This window comes from Carcharodon carcharias, chromosome 8, assembly GCF_017639515.1.
Source record: "Carcharodon carcharias isolate sCarCar2 chromosome 8, sCarCar2.pri, whole genome shotgun sequence".
Classification (NCBI taxonomy): Eukaryota; Metazoa; Chordata; class Chondrichthyes; order Lamniformes; family Lamnidae; genus Carcharodon; species Carcharodon carcharias.
In genome coordinates this window covers 26,411,066-26,423,715 of record NC_054474.1, presented here as the reverse complement: position 1 = coordinate 26,423,715, position 12,650 = coordinate 26,411,066, and positions in this window count along the sequence as shown.

Below are 12,650 nucleotides of genomic sequence, written 5' to 3'. Positions count from 1 at the left end.
TTGTCCAGCAGCTGTTTGAAGTGAAGAATTCTGGCCTTGTCTGGTGATGTCCTTCACATACCACGTTTGAAATTCACTTGTGTTAAACTAGTATGGGAGCTCTCCATTGTGTCAGACTGGAGAGAGGGCCCACTGACTCCACTTTATTTTGAAGGAGGCAGATTCCTCTTTCCAGAATGACAATTGTTACTACTGTGGAATATCTCTGAGGGGGAGCAGGGTAGAGTTTCTGCCAGCATTCAAGTCAGACAGACTGGCGAGTTGCTTTCAATATTTATAATGGCTGGTTCCGAGTTGCATTTTTTGGCTAGATTACAAACCATAACTCCCCATGGTTGCATCATATAGCACAGTATAGCACAGAACCCTGAGCACCAGGAGCTGGAGGAGGTTGGGGCATATTTGAATTTTCTTACCTAGCTACAAAAATCTGTATGGAATACGAACATATGACTTAGGAGTAGGAGTAGCCACTAGACCCCTCGAACCTGCTCCGCCATTCAATAAGATCATGGGCGATCTAATTTTAACCTCAACTTCACATCCCTGTCTACTCCCGATAGCCTTTCACCCCCTTGCTTATTAAGGATCTATCTACTTCTGCCTCAATGATATTCAGAGAATTCCAAATTCTCCCAACACTCAGAGAAAACATTTTACTTCATCCCTGTCTTAAACAGGTGACCCCTCATTGTTAAGCGGTGGTCCCTAGTTCTAGATTCTCTCACAAGAGGAAGCATCCTTTCCACATCCACTCTGTCAAGTCACCTCAGGATCTTATATGTTTCAATCAAGTTGCCTATTATTCTTCTAAACTCCAACAGATACAAGCCTAGCCTGTCCAGCCATTCCTCATAAGACAACACACCCATTCCAGGTATTAATCTAGCAAACCTTCACTGAACTGCTTCCAAGATTTACATCTTTTCTTAAATAAGGAGACCAATACCCTGTGTAACTGAAGCATAACATCATTACTCTTGTGATAAAAACAAAAAAAACTGCGGATGCTGGAAATCCAAAACAAAAACAGAATTACCTGGAAAAACTCAGCAGGTCTGGCAGCATCGGCGGAGAAGAAAAGAGTTGATGTTTCGAGTCCTCATGACCCTTCATCAGAACTTGAGTTCGAGTCCAAGAAAGAGTTGAAATATAAGCTGGTTTAAGGTGTGTGTTGGGGGGGGGGGGGGGGGGGGGGGGGGTGGTGGGGGGGGATGGTGGAGAGAGAGAGAGAAGTGGAGGGGGTTGGTGTGGTTGTAGGGACAAACAAGCAGTGATAGAAGCAGATCATCAAAAGATGTCACAAACAACAGAACAAAAGAACACATAGGTGTTAAAGTTGGTGATATTATCTAAATGAATGTGCTAATTAAGAATGGATGGTAGGGCACTCAGGGTATAGCTCTCGTGGGGGTGGGGAGAGCATAAAAGATTTAAAAATATTTAAAAATAATGGAAATAGGCGGGAAAAGAAAAATCTATATAATTTATTGGGAAAAAAAACAAAAGGAAGGGGGAAACAGAAAGGGGGTGGGGATGGGGGAGGGAGCTCAAGACCTAAAGTTGTTGAATTCAATATTCAGTCCGGAAGGCTGTAAAGTCCCTAGTCGGAAGATGAGGTGTTGTTCCTCCAGTTTGCGTTGGGCTTCACTGGAACAATGCAGCAAGCCAAGGACAGACATGTGGGCAAGAGAGCAGGGTGGAGTGTTAAAATGGCAAGCGACAGGGAGGTTTGGGTCATTCTTGCGGACAGACCGCAGGTGTTCTGCAAAGCGGTCGCCCAGTTTACGTTTGGTCTCTCCAATGTAGAGGAGACCACATTGGGAGCAACGAATGCAGTAGACTAAGTTGGGGGAAATGCAAGTGAAATGCTGCTTCACTTGAAAGGAGTGTTTGGGCCCTTGGACGGTGAGGAGAGAGGAAGTGAAGGGGCAGGTGTTGCATCTTTTGCGTGGGCATGGGGTGGTGCCATAGGAGGGGGTTGAGGAGTAGGGGGTGATGGAGGAGTGGACCAGGGTGTCCCGGAGGGAATGATCCCTACGGAATGCCGATAAGGGGAGTGAAGGGAAGATTTGTTTGGTGGTGGCATCATGCTGGAGTTGGCGGAAATGGCGGAGGATGATCCTTTGAATGCGGAGGCTGGTGGGGTGATAAGTGAGGACAAGGGGGACCCTATCATGTTTCTGGGAGGGAGGAGAAGGCGTGAGGGCGGATGCGCAGGAGATGGACCGGACACGGTTGAGGGCCCTGCCAACGACCGTGGGTGGTATTCAATTCCTTTTGCAATAAATGATAACATTCTATTAGCTTTGCTGATTACTTGCTGCACCTACGTATTAACCTTTTACAATTCATGCATTAGGACACCCAGGTCCCTCTGCATTTCAGAGCTCTGCAATCTCTCACTATTTAGGTAATATACTTCTTTTCTATTCACCCTGCCAAAACAGACAACCTTACATTTTCCCACATTATACTCCTTTTGTCAGGAGATCTTTGCCCACTCACCTAACCTATCTTTATCCTTTTGTAGCCTCCTTATGTCCTCTTCACAACCTACTTTCCTACCTATCTTTGTGTCATCAGCAAATTTAGCAGCCATGCCTTTGGTCCCTTCATCCAAATCATTTACATAAGTTGTAAAAAGTTGAAGCCCCAGCACTGATCCCTGTTGCACACCAAGCGTCGCATCCTGCCTCCCAGAAAATGAACCATTTATGCCTACTCTCTTAGCTAGCCAATCTTCTATCCATGCCAATATGTTAGCCCCTACACCATAAGCTTTTATTTTCCGCAATAACCTTTGATGAGGCACTTTATCAAATGCCTTCTGAAAACCTAAGTACAGTACATCCACCAAATCCCCTTTATCCACTGAACCTGTTACTTCTTCAAAAGAACTCCAATAAATTGTTGAACATGATTACTCTTTCACAAAACCCTGTTGACTCAGCCTGATTACCTGTAATTTATCTAAGTGCCCTGTTATAATGTCCTTAATAATAACTTCTAACATTTTCCCTATGACAGGCAGATGTTGGTATTTGGCAGATAATGTGAAGGTAAACCTGAATGGTTTCTACAAGTATATTAAAAGTAAAAGGATAGTAAGGGACACAATTGGTCCCCTTGAAGATCAGACTGGTCGTCTTTGTGTGGAGTCTCACGAGATGGGGGAGATCTTAAACAGTTTTTTTGCATCAGTATTTACTTAGGAAACTGGCATAGTGTATAAGGAAGGAAGGGAAACAAGCAGTAGTGTCATGGAACATATAGGGATTAAAGAGGTGGAGGTGCTTGCTGCCTTACAGCGAATAAAGGTAGATAAATCCCCCGGGCCTGACATGATATTCCTTCGGACCTTGAGGGAGACTAGTGTAGAAATTCAGGGGCCCCGGCAGAAATATTTAAAATGTCCTTAGCCACGGGTGAGGTGTCAGACGATTGGAGGGTAGCTCATGTTGTTCTGTTGTTTAAAAAGGCTCCAAAAATAAACCAGGTAATTACAGGCCAGTGAGCCTGACATTAGTAGGTAAATTAATGTAAGGTGTTCTGAGAGACGGATATACAATTATTTGGACAGCCAAGGGCTGATTAAGGATAGTCAGCATGGCTTTGTGCATGGTAGGTTGTGTTTAACGAACTTTGTAGAGTTTTTCGAGAAGGTTACCAAGGAAGTAGATGAAGGAAAGGCTGTGGATGTTGTCTACATGTGGACTTTAGTAAGGCCTTTGACAAGGTCCCACATGGGAGGTTAGTTCAGAAGGTTCAGACACTTGGTATCCATGGATAGGTTGTAAACTGGATTCAAAATTGGCTGTGTGAGAAAAGATAGAGAATGGTAGTGGATGACTGCTTCTCAGACTGGAGGTCTGTGACTAGTGGTGTGCCTCAGGGATCTGTGCTGGGACCATTGTTGTTTGTTGTCTATATCAAAGATTTGGATGATAATGTGGTAAATTGGATCAGCAAGTTTGCTGATGACATTAAGATTGGAGGCATTGTGGACAGCAAGGAAGGCTTTCAAAGCTTGCAGAGGGATCTGGACCAACTGGAAAAATGGGCCAGAAAATGGCAGATGGAATTTAATGCAGAAAAATGTGAGGTGTTGCATTTTGGAAGGACAAACCAAGGTAAGACATACACAGTAAATGGTAGGGCACTGAGGAGTGCAGAGGAACAAAGGGATCTGGGAATTCAGATACATAATTCCCTGAAAGTGGCGTCACAGGTACACAGGGTTGTAAAGAAAGCTTTTGGTATACTGGCCTTCATAAATCAAAGTATTGAGTATAGGTGTTGGGATGTTATGGTGAGGTTGTATAAGACATTGGTGAGGCCAACTTTGGAGTATTGTGTGCAGTTCTGGTCACCTAACTACAGGAAGGATATCAGTAAGATTGAAAGAGTGCACAGAAGATTTACTAGGATGTTACTGGGTCTGAAAATGAGTTGAGTTACAGGGAAAGATTAAACAGGTTGGGACTTTATTCCTTGGAACGTAGAGGATGAGGGGAGATTTGATAGAAGTTTACAAAATTATGAGGGGTTATAGACAGAGTAAATGCGAGTAGGCTCTTTCCATTTAGATTAGGAGAGATAAACATGAGATGACATGGCTTTAGGATGAAAGGGGAAGGGTTTAGGGGGAAAATTAGGGGGAAATTCTTCACTCAGAGAGTGGTGAGAGTGTGGAACGAGCTACCATCTGACGTGATAAATGTGGGTTCACTCTTAAGTTTTAAGAATAAATTGGATAGATACATGGATGGGAGAGGTCTGGAGGGTTATGGACTGGGTGCAGGTCAATGGGATTAGTGGAATAATATTTTGGCACAGACTAGAAGGGCCAAATGGCCTGTTTTCTGTGCTGTAGTGTTCTATGGTTCTATGACAGATGCTAAGGTAGATGGCCTATAGTTTCCTGCTTTCTGTCTCCCTTCCCTTATGGATAAAGAAATTACATTAGCTATTTTCCAAACCAATGGAACCTTCCTCGAATCTAGTGAATTTTAGAAAATTAAAACCAACACATTAACTATCTCAAACAAAAACAGAATTACCTGGAAAAACTCAGCAGGTCTGGCAGCATCGGCGGAGAAGAAAAGAGTTGACGTTTCGAGTCCTCATGACCCTTGGAAGGGTCATGAGGACTCGAAACGTCAACTCTTTTCTTCTCCGCCGATGCTGCCAGACCTGCTGAGTTTTTCCAGGTAATTCTGTTTTTGTTTTGGATTTCCAGCATCCGCAGTTTTTTTGTTTTTACATTAACTATCTCACTAGCTACTTCCTTGAAGACCCTGGGATAAAATCCAACAGGACCCAGGGACTTGTCAACCCACAGTTCCAACAATTTGCTAAGTATCACTTCACTGGTGATTGTAATTTTCTTGAGTTCGTGTCCCCCGCGCACCCCCCCACCGCCCCCCCCCCCCCCCCCCCACCCTCCACCACCCCCCACCCCCCACCCCCCAATTCCTATTGTGATGTGTGCTCGCTGAATTGTTAGATGGGCTGTTGACTGAAAGAATCTAGAGCAGTTAGAGGAGTTAGTGAGTATATTCATTTGTATCACACTTGCTTTTGCCTCAGAGGTCTATGGGCCAAATATTCCAACTGACTAGGTGAGTGTAAATGCTGGCTGGATAGATGGTGGAGTCTATTACTGTTATCCCCATGGTAGCTGAGATCAGGTCCTGACCATGTAAAGGTGCAGGACTCATTCATATGCATGGGGATACATGCCTGCTGGAGGGGCATGTCCTTGGTTCTGGGACTCCAAAGAGGTAAAAGCATTTCATTTGAAAAGAGCAATCTCTTTAACATAGGATGCTCATGGTGCATTCACTCCAGTAAGAAGAATTTCTTGACACCTCCAGCCACCAAGTGTTCTGTGCCACAGTTTGGAGCCTCTAAGGGCAGGTGGGTGTAAGAGACCCTTCCATTGTGTTGTGGATGCCCATCCTAAACATTCAAATTAAAATACCTCCCCTAACAGCAAACTTTGATAGAGTGAGCATCGAGGTGAGTGAGGGGGTGGGTGGTGGTTGGATAACTGAGAATTTTCCACCCCAGAATCTCTATTTATACATTATGTAATAGCTAATATTTTGCTGTAAAAATAATGGCGTGGCTAATGGCATTTCTATCATTTATGCGCAAATTCAAGCAAGGGGAAAATGTGTGATTAAACACAAAATCCAAAAGTTGCTGGCCTGAGATGTGCGCCGCTCTGCTGTTAACTTCACAAAAACTGCATCTCACAGTCTGGCTTACCAGTGAAATGCATTGAGAGCATGAAGTTGCTGTGCGCGTGCGGCAGGGACAAGCTACATTTGGCATAAGCAGGTTAATAATTGTGCACATTAAAAGGAGGAATGATGGCTATATAGATGGAACATCTGCTTTAAGATTGAAGCGTTTGTAAATATTTATTCTCCTTGAAGGTGTTAGGTGTCCCTGCGTGTTATGGCACACTTTTCAATTTTTTAGTCTAATTACCCTTTTAATGACTTAATAAATGGAATTATTGCCAGTCAACCTCTCCGGCTATGAAGATTTACTATTACAAGTGTGGAGCCCCATTCCTTCAGGTTTTAATTGTTGGAGGTTTTAAAAAGGTAAAATGTAAAATAACTTTTTTTAAAAACTTTTCTGTCACCTTCGTATCTCTCTCCTAATCCAGTCTTTCTTCTCATTTCCTTGTTTCTTTTCCTGTACCTGGTTTGTTGTTGAACTCACATAGTTGACTCTTGTTCAGAATTTGTGCTATTAATTTCACAATCCTTCAATCTGATTGGTTAAGGAGATGAACAGCTGCTTGCTTTCTTCATGCATGCCCAAGCGACTTAGTTTTCCTCACACAACATTTTCAGCTCACGCTTTCAGCAACTTACCACACAGAAATCTTAACTTAAACATCCAAGGTCAAGACTAACTACAGCAGATGCCATTAGATAACCTGCCAACGCAAATTATGGCCCAATGCGTTAAATGTTTCATACATAAGTTCTCATATTCACTTATCCAATTGTTATCTGCCCACTAGGTTAATTGTCAGTTCTATTCATGGCCATTTTATATTTTCATTTTCTCCCTTCCATTCTCTGACTGAGGCAACGGGCATGGTCTGCCAGCAGGAAGTGCAAAGGCAGGGGAACAATAACTTGCCCTTCTAATTTTTCATCTTCCTCAGCCCTATCCTGAGCCCTATTCCTAATCAAACACATCCTAACAGCCTAATCCATGGCAATACTGACAAAGACTTAAAACATAATTATAGCTGTGTTCTAAACCTAGCAATGCTGTACAACAAGGCAGTAGTTAAGGCCATAAAAGCAAATGATACCAAAAGGAAAGCACGTTGTGTTAAGGTACTATTCCCTAGATAAGTTATCCATCAACAAAAGAAAGCATAAATATTGATAATTTTAGCAATCTTTTCCAAAATCTTCCATCAAGATTATTTTAAAAGTTGCCATGTTTACAAACCTGACATGAATCTGGATGTTGGACCAAGTTCTTTTAATGTAATCTGCTCCCTGTAACTATAATTGATTCAATCAGAGTGGCTATGTTAGATACCGGTCCAGTGGGACAGAACTTCACTGACTGCTGGGACTGCAGTAGCTCTCAGTAAATACCACAGTCCGAAAGTGCGATGTGTGTCTTGTTCATTCATGTATAATATACAAAAGGAGAGACATTTTGTTTTTCATTTTCCATTAACGCAAATAGTACTGCATGAGCAATCACCTTACATTTATGCAAAAATCAAATGTCATCCTATGGTAACTTCAGCATAATAAATTGGGGTTAGCCACTGATAAGTATGTTTTCCTATCTTGATAAGTAAAACATGGCATTGACTAGAGGCATCCTGAAAGCCTGGTGCTATGCAATACTCATCTGCCATGTGTAAAAAGATTTTAATCTTCTTATAAGGTAGTCCTGTACACTCTACTGATACCAAATATTAAAGAAAATGGGAGAAATTTTAATACCCAACACCTCACCCCACCCCCACCCCGCCTCTGCCCTACCGCCACAATGATCCTTCCAATCCAAATCTGCAATCTGAACCTGCCCTTCTCCCTGCCGATGCCTCACTATCCCTGCCCGTGATCTCTTCCGGTCTGCTCCCTCCCGATTTCCAGTCCAACACCCTCCCACCACTAACCCTACAATCTCTGGGCCTTAGGCCATGATTTTCTATCCTCCCAGGAAATGATGGGTAGCAGGAGGGTGATGTTCTAGTTGAACAGTATGTTGGGCCATTTTCTGAGTCTGGCAGCCCAAGTCACATCAAGTCCCAAACAGAAAACTTATTCTTAGATGTCACAACTTTGGGGATCTTACACTAAAGGTGGGGCCTGTGAAATAACAAAATGTGAACAGTTGCCCAATACATTAACTGCATGCTCTGGGAACTAAATTCCCTCGTTTGGATTTGATTCGGCACAAGTAATTTTCCAAAAGAAACACCTGAAGTCAGAGGCTGAGTTTTTGAAGGGGTTGTGGTCTGGACGGGGAAGTGAGTGGGCACGCAATTTGATGTTGCTGGCCTCTATCGCGGTTCCCCACCATGATCCTGATCCATTTTGAATGAAGACGGCTCAGGAAGCAGCGGGCAGATTATTGTAAATCCAGTTGGTAATGCGAGCAATCAACAACATAGTGGGCTCAGGGTAAATGGCCAGGCAGCTGTGGCTTTAAAAAAAGGGGGAACAAAATACATTTTCTTCTCCCTCACAGTCTCTTTGCTCAGATCAGCAGCTCGCACCTCGTCCGGTGGGGCTGCCAATCACCGACTGTTATAGAACTTGCCATTGGCCTTCCAGCATTGGGAGCCCACCTTCCATCCCTGATTGGATGGTGAGATTTCTCCTTGGCTTTAAATTGACTGGAGTGTTGAAGATAACAGTGGTGTGCCAAAAGCTGGAGCTAGCCCCCATATTTGGTACCTGACCCCTGATTGAAGTTTTAGTTGCAGAAGATGAAAGTACAGTCTCAGAACACATTTTTTTTGCAGTATAGCTTGATTATCAGAGTTCAAATACTCCCCTTAGCCACTACACAAATTTCAAGTCTGAAAATAGGGGACAAAGACTTTGTTGCAAATGCACTTACAGTTTCACTGTAAATACTGCACATAGGAAAGCTTCCCCATAGATTTAATACACCCAATTTTCTGAGCACAAAAGTACTGTTGGAGTCAAGGAGTAAAAAGAGCTAGTATTTTCTGCCTCCAGTAACTTTCGGGATGATTTTCAAATGGGATTTTTATTCAATGGTGTGGCATTTATGAGATCTGCTAGTGACATCTCGTGGAAGACTGTTAATAGTGTGCCAGTCTTTATTTTTATTATCATGATAGATTGTCCAAATAGATATCTCTGCATCCTTTTTGTTTGAAAGACAACCTACGACTCGACACTTGATCTGTCATGGTGATTTGATTTGACATGAGCCCAGGGAAACTTGTAATTAATAAATGCTATTCAAATGCCTACAGGAAGCATATATTAAAATATTACCCCACAACCATACATCTATCTCTGCAGCTGTCCTTTGTAAACCATATTTTTCAATGTTTAACAAAAGTAAGAAGAAAAAAGTTTCTTTGCTGGTAAAAAAAATCCTGCTGTTTAAAAAAATCTCCTCAGGTCACATCTATAGTCACTGAAAATAAAAGGAATGATCACTGTGGACTCAGATACAGAAAAACTACAGGGGTCCAAGCTTACAGACAGGCCTTTTAAGCTAGGGGACTCTATAAAGACTATTTAATTGGCATGTGGACCAAATACAGTTGGGGTATTAGCCAGCAGTAATCCATCTCCAGCACCGTAAACCATTGAGGATTGTAAGACATCAGTCACTACCAGCTTCAGCGCTGAAAGGAAATTGCACTCCCCCATCCCAGTGGTGAACACTTCTTTGAAAATATAAAATTTAGGTGTCTGAAAAAGAAATGCATTTCCTAAGGGGAACTTGCCTGCAATTTTGATGTAGGTTTTAGATCTCTTTTTTTAATTAATTTTCCACAATTTTGCTTCTGTTTCTTATTTTCTTCCTTTTTCTGTGCCTGCTCTATTTCCCTTTTCTATTCTACATCATTTTCACATCGCCTTTTGTAGCTTTGTATTATTTGGACATGTTTAAAAGCTATCACTTCAGGATGGCTGCTTTCCCAATACCTCATCTAGTACTGCTCTTATCTTTCTTTCCTATTTGTTTCCATTCAGATGTCATTGTTTATCTTGTGTGCTTGAGATTAGGTTGGGGGGGATGGGGAGGGATTAAATTAAATCAAACCATGGGAGACCAGAACTATCGTGTTGAGACTGGCACTCTGAATTCTACATCTGGGAACATTTTAATCCAATCAGGGAGATTTTTGGCTAAAGCTGTCAACTCTCCAGAGTTTATTATTGTCTGCTGCATACAGAAAGGAAACAAATCGCCACCTTAAAACAAAAGCACATTCTGATGTGAAAATCTAAAAGTTTTCAAGGAATTACATGATTTTTGTGCCAACCTCATGGGCAGAATTTTTCGCTTGGCATGCGGGCGCGGGCTTGACCCACTCGAGCATGAAATAGCACGTGATGACGTCGGGTGAACATTATGGAGCTATTAATGTATATAATATTGTTGGAAAAGATTTTTCTTTTAAAATAGTCTGCGGGTACTTCTTAATTGTATTAAAGCCAGCTAGTCTGGGTGCTTTGATGTGTACTAGTCTTGATATGTAAGAGAGATAGAGTGTATTTGCATTTTTTGAATACAGCATTTAAGAAGTTGGGTGAAAACTACCACCTAGCTAGCAGGTACTAAGCAACATGTTTATATTATTAATAAAATTGGTTCTATGAAAGGGGTTTTATTGTTAAAAGGTGGAGTTCAAAGAGGCTGGTGATACAATGAGAATTTACATTCAATAAGCGGTGCTAGGCATACCTTCAACTGTTTTGTGTGTGCAGAGCAGAGGCAATGTAAGATCAAAGCCTGTAAGCCTACCATGGTGTCTGAAAGGAACCAAAGTTAAAGGAACCTCATTTTGAATTTGTAAGGATGAAAATACTTTGCCTGGTGTCTGATTAAGTCTATGGGTTGCTGTTGCCTTAATGGAGATTAGTTTGGGAATTTGTTAAAAGTTATGATAGTTGTAACTTGTAGCCATGTGCATATATATTTTAACCTGTGTAAATTAATAAAATGTTTCATTTAGTTTAATGTAAAACCTCGAGAACTGGCGGTCTGACTCCTGAATTTAGAGTGGCATCTCAAACATAACACTTAAAATTATAGGCTCTGACAGCTGTTTAAAGTTTCCCACTGGGATTTTTAAATAACTCAGCTTTACCAACTGCTCAGTCATAACATTCAGTGGGCGGGTGAGCATAAGAGCCGGCAGTGCACCCGCCGACAATTAAGAGGCCTATTAAGGTCATTAACATAGTAATCAATGGTGATGTTTCATTGCCCGTCCAACGTTATGGTTGGCGGTTGGGCAAATCGGCCAGGCGGCCTTTGCCTTTTTGAGGAAACCTCATCCAAGGATGGGGTGAGGTTTCTGATATTAATTTTTTTAAAAGGTAGAAATGTTTGGGCAGAATTTACACCAACCATATATTCAGGTGATTGATCCCTTTGCGTGGTCATTTTCTTTCGGCATTTGAAAATCTTCATTTATGGCTTTTGAATTCTTCAGCTTCCTAAGGTAGCTCTCTGTCTTCAGGAATGCTTCCACGTGCCCGTGCTGACTTCAGGGCTTGCCTTCCTCCCACCCCCTGGCAGCTCTGAACATTTCAGCACTCCTTTCGTGCTGGCAGACCGTTAATTGGCCAGCCAGCGTGAAATCGCGGACGGGGGGCCAATCGCGGGCGGCGGTCCATTTCCCGGTCACTCTCGGGACCGCCGACCACGCCTAACCCAAAATCCTGCCCCATCTCTTCACTTCAGGCTTCCTGACTATCACAGAGTCAGGAGCTATGGATAATAGAGGTCGGAAGTAGAAGTGAATAAACTGTGCATCACCCAAAACTCAAAAGAATTTTGGTGGCATTAGAACATTATGAAGGTGATTTAAAAAAAAAATCAATCTCAGTTTGTAGCTGAGCCACTCATCACAGGACTCCATAACAATTTAATTTAGCAGGATGTAGTTAAAATGAGCCTACGCCCATTATTACCTCAAGAATAATGATTTTAATTTGAGATGTTGAAATTCTTTGAATGAGAAATGAAGGGGGATGCCTATTTATCCCCGCAAGGAATATTGACCAACTAACTAAGTCAGATTTTCAGTTGTTTCAAAGCTGTGAATCTTCAGCAATTTCCTTGGCAAATTCTTCATCAAGAAAAACAAGCAGTTTCTGTTTTCTGCTAAAGAGGGATTCCAAGTCCAAAGGGGCCACATGACAATCAATACTTGGAAACCACAATCTTCTCCATTAATGAGGAAAATGTTGTCTTTCTTTAATGTCAAAAGCTGCCGAATCATGTTTAGGTGCATTTCAATGGGAGCTGGCAGCCCTCTGCTCCCTCAACCAAATGGGTAAGCTTCACAAATGCATTTAACCTCTGACTGCTAATAGCAAGTGTGGGGGCATTGCCAAGCTTATCTATAGGGATTTACCAGGCAG